This window comes from Sceloporus undulatus, chromosome 4 (genome assembly GCF_019175285.1).
Source record: "Sceloporus undulatus isolate JIND9_A2432 ecotype Alabama chromosome 4, SceUnd_v1.1, whole genome shotgun sequence".
Classification (NCBI taxonomy): Eukaryota; Metazoa; Chordata; class Lepidosauria; order Squamata; family Phrynosomatidae; genus Sceloporus; species Sceloporus undulatus.
In genome coordinates, this window is record NC_056525.1 from 159,451,262 (window position 1) to 159,467,553 (window position 16,292).

The window sequence follows — 16,292 nt, forward strand, 5'->3', positions numbered from 1 at the left end:
CAATGGGGTACCCCCTTCTGACTACCTGCCTATAACATTCCTTTTGATATTAATTTCTTAAAAATTGGCAAGAGTGACCTTGGGCTGGATCCTGGGTAACAAACTATATAAAATATCTGTCTTGCTTGAAAAGGAAAAAGAAAGAGAATTCTAAAAGTTATATTCAGGCTAGAAGGAAAGACTGACCCTGTGTGAATTGTAAACAAATGGTACATCTCTTGTGATAATTTTATGCATATGGGAATTACACATATAGAGGGAATTTGGCTACAGACTGGCTCTGGCTTAAAAAAAAAACCCTCTAATGAGTTTTACATTCTCCAACCCATACTAATGAACATGTTTTGTTCTCTGTATCAATATGTTTATTCATATGGTACTTTTAAATTAAGGATGAAATGTATTTGCCCACTCCATATTGTCAGTTAAAATCAGGTGGGAAGTGTTAACCAGAAAAGTCTTGGTGCAAGAATTTGGAAAGCCGGTGGATCCACTGCTGAGAGTGTCACAAATCCACTTCTGAGTTTACTGTTGCATCTCCAGCAGCCACTCTGGGCTTGACAGAAGCATTTCCACTGATGGACCTCATGCCTCCTGAGAAGTAGCAAGAAAAGAGTGGATTTGCCATAACCATAGTGGCAGGGTTTTCCATGACATTCTTGCAAACAAGTTTGCAAAATATGGGCTAGACAAGATAACTGTTATTTGGATTTGTAATTGGTTGACTGGCTGAACCCAAAGGGTGCTCAACAATGGCTCCTTTTCATCCTGGAGAGAAGTGACCAGTGGGGTCCCACAGAGTTCTGTCCTGGGCCCAGTGCTATTCAACATCTTTATCAATGACTTGGATGACAGAATTGGGGGTATTCTTATCAAATTTGCAGATGACAACAAATTAGGAGGAGTAGCTAATACCCAAGAGGACAAGATCAAAATTCAAAATGACCTGAACAGAGTAGAAAGCTGGGCCAAAGCTAACAAAATGAATTTCAACAAGGAAAAAATGCAAAGTACTGCACTTAGGGTGGAAAAATGAAATGAACATGTATAGGATGGGTGACACCTGGCTGAACGTGACTATGTGTGAAAGGGAGCTGGGAGTCCAAGTAGACCCGAAATTGAACATGAATCAACAGAATGATGCAGCAGCTAACAAGGCCAATGCGATTTTAGGCTGCATCAATTGAAGTATAGTGTCTAGATCAAGGAAAGTAATAGTGACACTCTATTCTGTTCTGGTCAGGCCCCACCTGAAATATTGTGTCCAGTTCTGGGCACCACAATTTATAAAGGATGTTGAGAAACTGGAGCGTGTCCAAAGGAGGGTGACTAAAATGGTGAAGGGTCTGGAAACCATGCCCTATGAGGAATGCCTTAGGGAGCTCGGGATGTTTAGCCTGGAGAAGAGAAGGTTAAGAGGTGATATGATAGCCCTGTTTAAATACTTGAAGGGATGTTATATTGGAGGAGGGAGCTAACTTTTTTTCTGCTGCTCCAGAGACTAGGACTTGGAGCAATGGATGCAAGCTACATGAAAAGAGATTCCACCTCAACATTAGGAGTAACTTCCTAACAGTAAGGGCTGTTCGACAGTGGAACAAACTCCCTTGGAGTGTAGTGGAGTCTCCTTCCTTAGAGGTCTTTAAACAGAGGCTGGATGGCCATCTGTTGGGGATGCTTTGCTTGAGATTTCCTGCATGGCAGGGGGTTGGACTGGATGGCCATTGTGGTCTCTTCCAAGGCTATGATTCTATGATTCTTTTATTCTAGATCCATTGGTCGAACCTGAAGCTAAACATTCCTAGTGGAAAATAAGGGGGGGGGGAGCAGAGGCAGCCTTAGGAGTTTATGTTTGTAAACGTTCCGAGGTCTCAATGGTAACGGAACGGAATGGATTTTATTGCATAGCCTCTTTACCGAGACGTTTGCAATGGGTTCCCGTTCCATTCTGTTTGTGTAAAATGTCCCCGACGATTCTCTTCCGTCCTCCCTCACCAGTAAACATTATGAGAACGGAAAATCCTCTGTGTGCGATATCCTAGGCGTTCCAATTGCATCCCCGTCCGATCCCTACAGTTATGATGGGCCATCATGATATCTTTCCTTTACCAGGTTCCCTTGCAAGATGTTTTAACGACGTTCATTCCTCAAAATTATAGAACATCTAGACATGTCTCTATATGCAAAATAAAGCAGGAAACAGTGTTTGATACCAGAAAAAGATTTCAGGTAGGCATGGTAGGTTTGGAATAATTGTCCTCTTTTACCATTGAGAAAATGTAGGACAAATTTTAGAGCAAACTGTAGGACAAATGTAGGACAAAAGTAAGCCAAAAAATGTTGGACCTTTTTCTGAAACGTCCTACATTTTGGGCTTAGTTTTGTGCTGTATTTGTCCTACAGTTTGTTCTACATTTTGTCCTACATTTTATCCCTAGTAATAGAGGACAATTATGGCAACACAAAGGTAGGTATGCCTTAATTATCCACTAAACCCAGGAATAAATGTAAACTGTGCATGCGCAAAGACAGGGGATGGTCGGGGCGTCATCGGGATGGGACCTGGCTGTGCGGTGATATCCGTACACAGCGAGGTCCAAAAATGACAACAGGTCGTTTTCTCCGTTAGCGGTGTGCGATAGCGATCGTTCTTTTCGTGTTCACATAACGCTAAGAAGACTTAATGCGATAGCATTCGTCGTCAGCCCGTTTCCTGATCTGTCCGCCTTGTTAACAGGAACGGAAAGGGAAAACTGTGAGTGCGATAAGGTTCTTAGTCTCTCAACCTTCCAATCTTTTGGAGGACAGAGCTATGCAAGACTCACCAGACTGTACTTCACCCCTCTAAACCAGGTTTTTGCACTTGTTTGTAGGGGAACAACTGATTCTATGGCTGAGATTGCAATACATTTAAACCAGCAAATTAGCCAGCTTCTGCATAAAAGATGAAAAGTGTGTCATTTTGTCACTTGTCCCAGAAGGGGATATTTCTCTTTTTAGAACTTATTTGGTTTACTTATGATGGAAATAATAATAATCTTGCATTTGTCCTGTCCTTAGCACTCTTTCAACCTGGATCCTTCCTAGGGCTGGAGAAAACATTATTTTGCATTTGGTGCGGAAGACTGCAGCAGCATCTCTTCTGCCTACAGTTGGTAAACCTGGATATCTGTACAGTTTGGGGAAATGAACACACTACTACAAAGTGAGCTTGATCAGTAATCTCATGTTATACTACTCCTTTACTGCAATCGGTTTGATAGTATTGGGTATAGCAACCATCACATGTCGAGACTCTAGGATCTTACATGTTTGTAGTAACTTTCTGTTTTTAGAACATGTCCTCTCATGTCCTGCAAGCACACCTTGCTTAGTCATGCAGACTCCATTTTGTTTTCCAGTCTCTATTTTGTCTTCAGACTCCATTTTGTCTCCATGTTGTTAGTATGTTTCTTTTAAGACACTGACAATCCTTTTTTCTTCTAAATGCCTTTTTACAAGTAAGATGTAGAATTTTACTTATTTTATCTTTAACATAAAGCTGCACCTATGTATGAGTTATGCACAAGATCTATGAGTAAAACTATTTTATGTTACATGAGCACTCTGTCTCATCTTTTACTAGGCTGATAACAAGTGTGTGGGGAAAAGATTGGCTGGTCTCCTGTTTCTCATGCTTTGCTACAAATGATCTGTTGCTGAATTTTACCAATACCCTAACATATAGACATGAGTTTTTGTTTTGTTTCATTTGTTTCACTGAAATGAATGAGTAGAAGCTCCACGCTGTGTGTCTGTTGGTGGACTATACCATTTCTGTCTGAACATAGGTGATGTATTTGAATACTGTCCCATTTATAATGTCCCCACGTGGAAAAACCTGACATAGTTTTCAGCTAACTTTTTCCTTGACTTGTTAGCTTCGAATCAGTAGGAGAATTATATGTTGGAACGCTTCTAGTCATTTCATCCCTATTCTCCAGTTTCTTATGGTGCAGCCCAACAATATATGCCTCTCAGGTTTTGCTGCTTGACTACTAATGAAGAATCAAGTCATGTAATGTAGTAGGTTGTTTTTGAGTGGAATAACCTGTGTTCAAATGCTTCATTTTTTGTCCCCATGGGAGATTTGGAAATTATGCTCACTTTATCCTATCTTGCAGATTTATTGGAAAAATAAAAAAGATAACTTCCCATGTGCTCTTTTGAAGTACAAGGAAGATACATATTGATTTTAACAAACAAACCCAAAACCTATAGTAACATCAGTGTTGAGTTATGTTCGATAAATATAAATTGCAGGTAGACTAATGCATTAGGTAGGGAGCTGCCTCTTGCCAGTGTCTGCACACAAAAGGCATGCTGGGAGAGTAAGACAGTGAGAGCCTGTATCCTTGTCTAGCTTGGGAAAAAAAATCAGGCTTCAGTTTAAAGTACAAACTGAAATTTTCATTACCCACCCACTCCTCCTGCTGACAAGGAAATACAGTAGTCTTGTTCAGGAGAGCTACCAAGGCTTAACTGTCTTGTTTACCTCCAATGAATGGAAACAGTACCAAACTGGTTCAGACTGGTACACCGCCCCATTGTAGGGTATTGTGCAGTTTCCAGAGATGCTAGGCAATCCATACGGTTTTGAAAGAAGGCAAATATCAATACTTGATTGGCTTGCCTTGATTTGACAACCCCCAAATTAGGAAATGGTTAAATACAGGCAAGGAGGCAAAGCAAGAGAGTGGTTCCTGGGGAGAGAGAGAAGGAGATGGGGAGGGAGAGTATATATGTGTCTCCAGAGGATCTCCTTCATTTCAAACTCCCCCTATAGCCCCCTTCATCAAGAACCTGCTCTCCATGCTTTCTGCTGCTCTGATCATCAGCCACCCAGCTTACTTAGACTATTCTTCTCATTGGAGGGTGAGAAAATCCATGTGTGTAAGTCTGTAGTCCCTTAAATTTAGCTACACCGCTCTAGGCCTTCCGCCTAGATTGGTCAGGATTAAGATTTTAGCATCTGTTTCATTTTTCTCTTCTTTTCTATTAGGAAACAATGAACACAGGCTGTTCTATGAGACTTAAAAAAGAAATATTGCTTGTGCTTGTCCTCAACCTGGGTGTTTTTTTTGGGGGGGGGGGAGCTGTTCTGTTTTATTGTCTATTTTTAAAAAATTGTTAGTCTGTAAGTTCCAGCAGAGACATAGTGCCTGAGAGGTCTCAAAAACAGTAAACCGATCACACTGCTCTTATCATATCAGAGCACATAATAACTAGATGAAAATAGATAACAGGGCACACAACAACAACAAAGCTACTAAGAAGCTGGTTCTACCATCCTTATACAGACATTGATCTCTGAAGTGACTGTGTGCTTTACTTTGACTAAACAAATGTTAGAGGGGCAAATGCTAGGAAAAAAAATATGATTGAGTGGAAGCTGAAGAATGACCTCTAGAATAGGTTAGCAGTGAAATGTAGAAAATTCTTGAATGCAGTCTTATGCATTACTTCCTCTCTCAATATGCTGTGCTCCTTGGAGAGCTATTTGAAATGAGTGACAGTTCCAAGTCCTGACTGCGCTTTTGGGTGAACTTATGAATCAGTAAACGAATGAGCAAACAGGCATCTGCAACTCATCATCTTAGTTAAAGCTGTTCCAGAGCCACCATCTGTGTGATTTTCCTTCCTGACTCCTGTCAACTCTATCCCCAATGGCAAATTTCTGCTGTTAAGACTCCGGTAGGAGAAAATTACTCCAAAGAATATGCAGCCATGTTAAGGCATTATAGTCTGAATGTGCTTCAGCTATGACTGCAGTTCCTTTCTGGATTCTATTCAACTGGTCTCAGATTTAGAGGAATCTTGGTTCTTCACCTTCCTTTGAGGATCCTAGTGTGGGATTTTGCCACACTTTATTGCAGGGCCAAAAATAGACCCATCCCCTTTGTTGATATATATTTCCTGTCCATGTCTATTTTACTTATGACCAGTCATATCACCACCACCACCAAAAAAACCCCACATTTTTGTAGTCGTCTGACTTTTCTTTTTTCAGGTAGGTATATATGTAGGTATATGGTAAAAGCATTCAGTGTAGTCATAACCACTGGAATAATCCTCAGACAATACTGGCACTTTGGCTTAGTTGTGCGGATGAGCACCACCCCCTACAGTCACTTACAACTAAACATTCATGTCAGGGGACTACCTTTAACTTTATATATGCATTTAAATTGAACATATCACCCTTGAGATACACAATTTTGTATACAGTTCACCCTAAAATGCTTCTTTTTTAAATATTTTTTTAAAATTGAGATATCTGTAGAAGTGCTCAATCTATGGAGCCCTGGTGGCGCAGTGGTTAAATGCCTGTACTGCAGCCATTCACTCAAAACCACAAGGTTGTGAGTTCAAGACCAGCAAAAGGGCCCAAGCTTGACTCAGGCTTGCATTCTTCCGAGGTCGCTAAAATGAGTACCCAGACTGTTGGGGGCAAATTAGCTTACTTGCTAATTAGCTTACTTGCTGTTCACCGCTATGATCTTTGGAATAGCGGTATATAAATAAAACAAATTATTATTATTATTATGGACTTGGAATAAGGTTATCCAAAACCTCATAGATTTCTTCATTTGATCATCTTGTGTAGAAATTGCCAGATGTTGGAAAACATGGGAGGTGTCTTTAGATATATTGTGGAAAAGGGTATGGGACTTATGGTTACATGAAAAACTGTCTGGGCAAATGGTTCCCACTTACTGACTTTGTAAACAAAGACAGAAACAAGAGAAGACAACCTCCATCTCATCTGAATCTCCGGTCGGACAGTCTGGACTAAATTTACACAAAGACAGCACTGGACTTTAAAATGACCACTTACATTGAACAGAGCCCAAGAAGGAGACCTGAAACATAATTCAAAGTTGTCAGATGAATTGTTTTATTTTGCTTTATTGTTGTGTTGTGTTTTAAACATAGTTGTTTGTTTATTAATAATAATAATTAAAAATATTTTTAAAAAGAATAACTATATTCCTATCCAAGTTTGAGTGCACACTGTGCAAATTAGGTTGATGTACTTAAAATGTGTCCCAAAGAAACAGTGCCAGCATTCTTTACATGTTGAAGAACCCTATTTGATTCACTAGGCTGAAAACCATGCAAAGTTCTCTGGATTTCTTATGGTATTGGAGGCTCACCTAACATTCTGGGCTAGAAGCAGTGACCCAGAACCCAATATGGGAATGAATATAAGCTTTTGAAGACAAACACAGGTACCAGCTAACCTGGTAATCAGGTTTTGTGTCTTTCAAGGTACAGAGTCAAGTGAGGAGAAATGACAGCTCCTTGTTGCTCTGGTACATCTTACTCCAGAGGCCCCTGTGTCTTCCACCAACTGATCAGATCAGCTTTTTGGCTTGCTTGTCTGGTGGACAAACTTTGGCATTCAGAACTAAGAGCTGAGCCATCATTCCTATATTGTTCTGTGTATTGCTCTGGACTTCTGTGCAGTTATTCTTGTACAGTGATCAAAAGAAATTTTACCTGTGACTTTTAGTCATTTCACATTTTTAAAATATTTTACCCTTGCAACCCACACAGGTTCTTTTCTATATATTTTTTCTTATTAAATTTCAGGAAGACAATTAGGATATTGGGACATGGGGAGTTGGACAAGGCAAATAATAATAATAATAATAATAATAATAATAATAATAATAATAATAATAATAATAATAGGATTTATTTATATGGCACCCAATCACTGGAATCCGGTGGCTTAAAACAGAGAAGATAATAGACGGTTCCCTGCCCTCAGGCTTACAATCTAAAAAGACACGACACAAAAGGAGAAGGGAATGGTGGCGGGAGGGTATGAGATACAGCATTTTTCTCTCCCTCTGAGGCCTGGACCAAGGCAGATGGACTGGAGGGAGGGCTCTTTTTCTTAATTGAGGCTGGGCCCAATGGCGTTGGGCCTGTCCTTTCACTCCCTCTAAGGCCAAAAGATGACAGTTGGAAGGAGGGAAGGGAGGGCTCTTCAGGCCTGATGGCATTGGGCCTGTCCTTTCACTCCTTCCTAGGCCAGAAGATGACAGTTGGAAGGAGGGAGGGGATGGCTTTTCCTCATCAGACCCGATGGCATTGGGCCTGTCTTTTCGCTCCCTCTAAGGCCAAAAGATGACAGTAGGAAGGAGGGAGGGGAGGGCTCTTCCTCTTTGGGCCCGATGGCATTGAGCCTGTCCTTTCACTCCCTCTATGGCCCGAAGAAGTTCTACTTCTTGCTAATCTTCTCAAGCATCAACCAAGCTAGGACACATGTAAAGGAGTGTCGAAGTAGCAGATACTTTTAAGGAAGTATTTATTATAATTAAACAAAACAGAACAAAAAGATATAAATCATGCCAGATCTTAAGGGCGTTGCAGGTACAATATGTGTAACTCTAAAAGTATTCATTTCATGCAAGCAACCAGAAAAATAACAAATAAGGCCTAAACGTTCTAATCTGACACATTCTCACCTAACTGATATATTGATTTAATATGCCATTATTATTATTATTATTATTATTATTAACCTTTATTTATAAAGCGCTGTAAATTTACACAGCGCTGTACATACAATCTTTTTAATTGGATGGTTCCCTGCCCTCAGGCTAACAATCTAAAAAGACAAGACACAAAAGGAGAAGGGAAAGGTGGTGGGGAAAGGTGCCAGCCTTGATAGCTTTGAAATATAGTTACAGGTCTTAGCTTAGTATAGACTAACTGCCTGAATTATGCCTTCTTGCTATAGGCACAACACTACAGTTTTCCTAACCTGTAAGACTAACTCGAGGGAGACATTCTCACCTTGAATTCTCACTGTATAAACTACTAACTGCTGAAGACTCTCTCTCTAACTGCCACTTCCCAACTGACACCTGGTCTCAGAGGCTTTTTTTCTCGCTTAGAAGCTTCCAGAAGAAACTCTCGCTTCTGCTCACTGATTGGCCAAGTGAGCCTTCTGTCAGCTGTGATGTCATTACTTATTTGCATGTACCTCCCTCCCAGCTTACTCTTATTACCTGGCAGAAGTCTTCTGATGACTGGAGGCCCACTCATGACACCCTCAAACTTGGATCTTTAAAAAAATAACTCCCACATTAAAACTCCCTTCAGCTGCCAGCACTCTTGGGTTTTCAAATTCCAACTACTTGGCAGCAATTGTCAATTGATAACTAGACAGCCACTGTCTGAAGCATCATAAATAAAAAAAAGTCTTTTCATTTTGGTAGTATTTTAAATATGTTGGGTAATGTGGATGATGTTATCTGTAAGCACACTTCAGGCAACTACTTTCTGAAACAAAGGAAAATTTTTTATTTACAACCAAGGTTGAATACAGTATCTTTCTTGTAGGATCAGTACATAGAGAGATCTTGTAGCACCTTTGAGACTAACTGAAAGAAAGAAAGAAATTGGCAGCACAAGCCTTTGTTGACTTTACTCTACTTCCTCAGATGCATTTGGGCTCAGATGCATCTGAGGAAGTAGACTGAAATATACAAAAGCTCATGCTGCCAATTTCTTTCTTTTAGTAAGTCTCAAAGGTGCTACAAGATCTCTCTATGTACTGTACTGATTTTACAGACTAACGTGGTTATATCTTTGATTTCTTGTAGGATGTTATTCAAGCTTGATGCAGTGTGTGAATTGCTTCAGTAGTTACAAAGTTTAACAGTTTCTTTCACTTGTCTTTATAAATGTTCCGTTATAGTCTTAGTTCGCACAGAATCTTTATCTGACCTTTGTATCTCTGGTTATCGATTACACCAACAGCCACTCTAGCTGAACTTCCTCAGTTTCCTAATAATAATTTCAACTGTTCTCCAGATTATTTTAATAATCTCCACCGCCTCCTATATATATATCCCACAAGATATTAACGCATATATTTTAACTCCAGACTACTCTAGTCCCTAACTTGGGTAACTCAACCCCTTCTAACTGCACCTCACAGAGGTCTCCCTTACCCTCCTCGGCTGCTAACCTCTCAGGGTACAATGACACACACCCCAAATGCTTGGCTCCATCTATCTATTTACATCCAATCCTGGGAGCAGCCTCCACCTTTTCTAGCTTCACTCCCATTAGCTGTTCTCAACATTTTAAATTGCCTGTGTTCTCCACAGGCAGATATTGAACTTCATTGATTGGTAAGTAAGTCAACAAATATAGACCTATGTCTCACGGTGCACGAAATCATGGCATTGTTAACTAATACATCTGTAGTTATTTTTCAGCCAGAAGTGTGTGTAATGGTTTAGGTTTCCTCCTCTGGGGTCCATCATGAGGAAAGTATTTTTCCTTCACATTAAGGAAAATTGTTTGGTCTCTACAACTAAGGTGCATAACCATTTGGTTACATAGCAGCACACCAAAATTTTGCTCACTTCATGATCCTTAATTGTTAAAAGTACACCCCAAAGATAGAACAGGACAATGAGTGATTATATACATTTTCTTCTGTGAGAAAGGCCTGTTACAGACTGCCAAAATAAAGCTGCTTCAGGTCTCTTTGGAGGTATGCTGTTCAAATGATGCATGCATCCTAAGAATCCGGAAGCTGCACCAAAGCTGCACTCCAGAGCTTAGGAATGGAGTGTGGCTTTGGCACAACCTCCTGACTCTTAGGACCCATGCATCATTTAAATAGCATACCTCCAAAGAGACCCGAAGCAGCTTTATTTTGGCAGTCTGTAACAGGTCAAAGTCTTTGAAACTCATGCAGTTTCTGAAATCTATTCACAATTCAGGGTTTATTCTGTGAAAAATGTGTATGTGGTGTTTTGCACAGAAAACAATACTTTCTGTAAGGAATATAATATCCCTACATAAAATAAAATAAAATAAAATAAAATAAAATAAAATAAATCTGTGCAGAAATTGCTGCCCCTGTGTCTAATATGTGGGATTGGATGGATGTGTGGGTTGCAGATCACCCACGTGTAGTCAGTCAGTCAAATTTTATTGCTTTTGGCCAATGGCCAATGCCTAAAACAATGCCACAGTAACAACAAAATACATTCATATCATATATCCGACATCAATCACATGATTACAATTACAAAATTTAGTAATTAAAATTTAAAATAGTATCTATCTATCTATCTATCTATCTATCTATCTATCTATCATCTATCTATATTAGTTATCAAATAAAAATATTACCTTCACAACTTATGGCCATCTCTGCTATATATTTCTTTCTGGTTCTTTTTTTCTGGGCAGGGGAGCTGCTAAAGCATACAAGGCTACTCACCAGGTCACATATTTGTCCATATCGACTAAGAGGTAGAAAACCACTTCTTCTGGACCCTGGCAAAGATTAGTTCCAGTTATAGGTGTCACAAATTGTTGCTTTGGTTCACTATATAGTGGGCAATGCAATATGTAATGAACAAGATCCTTTAATTACGGGCATTCATATATGCACGTGAATTCCTTTATTGGGATGTAAGTTTTGTGCACAATAAGTAACAAATTAAAAGCAAACAATATTTTTTGAGCACAAATATCATTTTGTGTACAAAAATGCTGTTTCTTGCATACAAAATGCTGTTCCCTTCATTAAACAATCACATATACATTTTGTGTTGAATAAGTCCAAAACTGTGAAGATTCTCATCAGTCAAGATTTCTCAACATTTGAAAAACTGTTTTTGACAATTTTTCTAAATATTTTTGAATATCTTTATTAGAGAGATAGATTTTTCACAGCAGATGTAGAAACAACAAAATTAATAAAATTCAGTAAAAAAAACTTTTGTGACTAGCAGCCATGCTATGCCCTTCAAAGCCTCCATATAACATGACATCTACCTGTATTTCATTTTCACCAAAATGTAGAGCCCTTCTTTCTGCTAAAACTATTTTTAAAAATGCCAAAGGTTTTGTAAAAAATTGGGAGAAAGGGGTGGCCAGAGGCTGCCCCTTTCTCCCCCTGGTTGTTGGCATGGGAACCACATGGTGCGGCAATGATCCACTCAAAAAAGGAGCCACAAAACATGGCTCCTTTGTGCACTGCTACAAAGGTGCCATAAGTGCCATGGAGAAGCATTGTTCCTTTCCTTGTGAGCCATGTCATTTGGGTGTTGCGCACCGTGGACATCATCATCGCGCATCCCATGAAAATGGCGGTGATCCAAAATGGCGCCTGTGGCACATGGTAACACTCAGGAGTGTGTGGACACTCCACTCTCCTGAGCCCTACTTTTGGTCTCAGGCCAGCGCAAAGCGCTGGTCTGTACTGGGCCAAAGTTTAGGTAATAGATTTTTAATGACAACTGCAAAATCTCTGCTGCGGGTTTTGCTCATCTGCAGAATATTTAGGCTACCTATTCAGTCTCCTGGCAGGGAGAAGCAGTGGAGAATGATTTTCAAGATAGGGCCTCTCTTTCTCATCACCTGCCTTAGTAGAATATATTGTAAGGTTTAGTATAAACTGCATCTGCAAATGACCTGCAATAAAGTACTGTTCTGAGCACTTTAAAGGACTCTACAGTAATTTAAAATCCTCCAGGGACCACCTTGTTGTTGGACTTTGTGTGAGCAAACCCTTAAACATGGGGGCATTCCAAAGTAAATTGGTATTACAACAACAAATTGGTATTACTATAACAATGGGTTTCCCCAATGCTGGATTAAGGTCTGAATAAATCTGTCAGCTTTGCTTTGCTGACCCACAATAGGAATAAGAACCACTTTATTGGCCAATTAACCAAATTAGCTAATTTAAATTTTGTAATAAGCAAGGGGGGAAACAACCTGATTGAGAGCAACTGAAATAGTGGATCCCCACCAGACTCCATCCTCAGCTTCCCCGGGTGAACACCAGAGCCCCTATACCTGGATTGCTGGTCCTGCAATGGAAAGGAAACCCAGGGAATCCCTCTTCCAAGTTCTGTGACTTAAAGTGAGGACACAGTTCATGGGCCACCCCAAGGGTAGTCTTGTTCCCCACACCACCCCCTAGCGCTATCACCTAAAGAGAAAGTTTCAGAGGCCATCCCTTCACCAAATGGATGCTATAGAAGTTAATCATATTTTTACTCTCCACCACCATTACCTGCCATGTACAAGGGGAAGGCATCTATGTAGCCCCCTTTCCCCAACAGACCAGCCGAAAGGGTTCTCACTCCTTGTTGAAAACCACCGCAAAACAACATATTGCCCTCCTCAGAAAGGTAAACACAATCAGCTCTCTAAAGCTCAGGCTCTGAAATGCTACTTAGAGATGTGGTAAAAAGTGGGGCAACCCCTTCATCACTTGTCTATTGACCCATTTGTGAACCCTATCCAAGCTGTGTGAATCACCCTCACTGTGCCAAATCAGGCAGAGAAGAATGGCTGATATTTCAAATGTACCCCAGGCCATTGGGCTTGAATGATTTGAAAGTCACGGACTTCTTAGATTATCATGGCTTTCTCCTTCAGCATGCCCAGGTCATTATCCACAAGGTGAATTGTCAAATGTGCATTGGAGGCCCCCGGTGCTCCCTAAACAATAAGGAAAGCAAACCATGCCATTGCAGGCTCCTCTCCCCAGCCACTGTGGCTTGGTCATTCAAGCCCAACCACAGCCCAAAATAGCACTTCCATGGCTGTCATGCTGCTCAATAGATCATGTTATGTCCACAGAACAAAAGAGAGAACCCCTCCAAACAGCAACTAAAATCTGAAGCACAACAACGTTAGTGAACAAACAAATTTAACACTTGAAAGTCTGGATATACCTCTTGCAAGCTGATGGCCTCCATCACCTCAGCATCAGAATAATGCCCCACCAATGCCCATTGTGGATGCTACTGAGGCAGTTTCAATTCTAAAAGAACAAGCCCCAAATTGTACCCCACTCAAGCCCAATTTAGACAGTGCCTTAGTAGTAACTACCCTGAACTGATGTCTGATGCAAGGATAATTCTCTACAGAATAGGGGACCAGCTAAAGAGCCCCTAAACTGCAAAAATACATGTAGTGCTAATACTGGCCAAAATGCCCAATCACTTTAGAGCCCAAATCAAAGAGTTATGCCAGTTCTTCTCTGGTCCATCATAGAGTAATGCAAAGTAAGTACTGACTGCTGTTTCAGCAGATGAAAATCCCTTTGACCAGGTTTCCTTCCTCTATGATTCTAACAACAATAACAACAACAATATAATCAGTAATAAAAACTCACTACACCAAATGTTGTACATTTGAAAATATACAGTGGCAGGATACAGACAGCCCCTGTGGGGCAGCCTGCACCCGCCCCTTTCCCCAATGGATAGGGGCCTCAGCTGCCACAGCGGCAGCCCCAGAGGCCCCGATACACCACTTTTCCTGGCCTCGGGGAAGCGGCAGGAAAGGGAGAAAAGGGCCACTTGGTCCCTTTCTGTCTGTATCGCTGGCACGGCCGTTTAAAGACCGCACTACCAATATGCACAGCAGAAGGAGCTCCTTCTGGCGCTGCTGAAAGGGTGCCAGACGTGCCCTGCAATGGCGCCAGGACATCACGTCCACGCCGTGCTGTTTGGCTGCGGTGCAGCCGTGACGTCGTAATGGTGGTGCCCATGTAGAAAGGGCGCTGCCATTACAGTGCCACGGCTACGTACTAGGGTTGTGGGGCATCTGGAAAGGACGCCCCGAGGCAACCCTAGTATGTATCCAGGCCGGCGCTTTATAATATGAGGGTGAATCAATTCATAATTTATATCTCTAACTTAGTAATACCAATAATAATAGGAATTCCCCTTCACTAAATGATGAGGACTTCACCAACACATTTGATACCTCCTCAGAGCAGTATGTGTCATGGTTGTGGAAAAGGCTTCTCTTATGTTCAGGTTTTTACTCAAAATCTCCTCCATTATAATTATTTATTTTTTAAAAATGAATAAATGTGAATATTTGAGTGTCATTGTTAGTTTGTTTTTTAAGTAATCAAAACATATTTCTCAGCAATCTGAATTTGCCAATATCAGTAAGCTTTGGTATGGAAGGGATAATTTTGTTGCTGCCTGCTATGTAATTGGTGAAATGAAGAGCCTCTCTGAAAATTAAAAAAAAAAAAAAAGGATAGAAACCTAATTCAGTATTACAAACAGAGTGGACTCTTCTCATCCATAGGGGTTTGATTCTGGATCATCTGTGGATGGGAAAAATGTGGGATCTTAAACCCATATTAGTCAAGGGGAGGGTATGCCATGCAGGAAAAGACAAGCACTTCTAATAGATCATTATCAAGCCTCTCCTTATTACTAATAATTATTACTAATTATTTTATTCATTTTACCTCATCTTTCTCTCAACGATGGGACTCAAGGTGACTAACAACATATTTAAAATGATACAAAACTACAGAAAAAACATTAGTAAAATTATCAATATAAAATTAAAAAGCAATTAAACAATTAATAAAGTTAAAACATTAGATATTGAAAAATATTAAAAGTCATTAAAAGACTAAATACAAACCTTAAAAATAGAACCATATAGGATTAAAAGCTCAACTAGTCAGTTAGTAAAAGCTTGATGGCATAAAAATGTTTGGTCTTGCTCATGGAAGGAAAGGCCATCCTGGCCTCTCTAGGGAGATGTGAAGAACAGGCAGAATTATGACAATTGCCAGGCTAGCAACAGCCAACAGAATGTTGGCTGGTAAGAGGAGAACAATCCCATTGTTGACAGTTGGAGTCAGATGGGGTTTTGGTTCCAGACAGAGTCTAGTTGTGTGAAAGTCCAGAGGTTAGGGACTGTGAGAGCTTTGGAAGGAAATGATACACACACACACACACACAGAGTTGAAGATGCTTAATAACTGGACCCTGTTTTCCACCAAGAATTTAAACTGGCAGTTACAAAAACAGAACCATGTGTAACCATATGCCTGGATGTAATGGTAAGAAAGACATTTGCCTTTATTCACTGTCTACATACTACAAGAGGCAAACTCATTTTAATGAAATTAAGCCAGAGAGCATTCAGGTCAAGAACTTCAATTGCAATAAAGCTGGGTAGTGTAGCATATTCTCATGATGAAAATCAATATATGAAAATCATGCATGAAAAAACACATTTGAGACACTGGACAGAGACTTAGAATAATGCCAATACAAATACAAAATGCACATGTACAAAAGTCATCATGGATTGGCGTATTATTGAATATGACAGTATTCTTATGACCCTTAATTATGATATCCAAAATGTCCATGACGTGTTCCCAGTATCTCCAGTGTGGACTTTAACTGAGACATCAAGCAATCAAG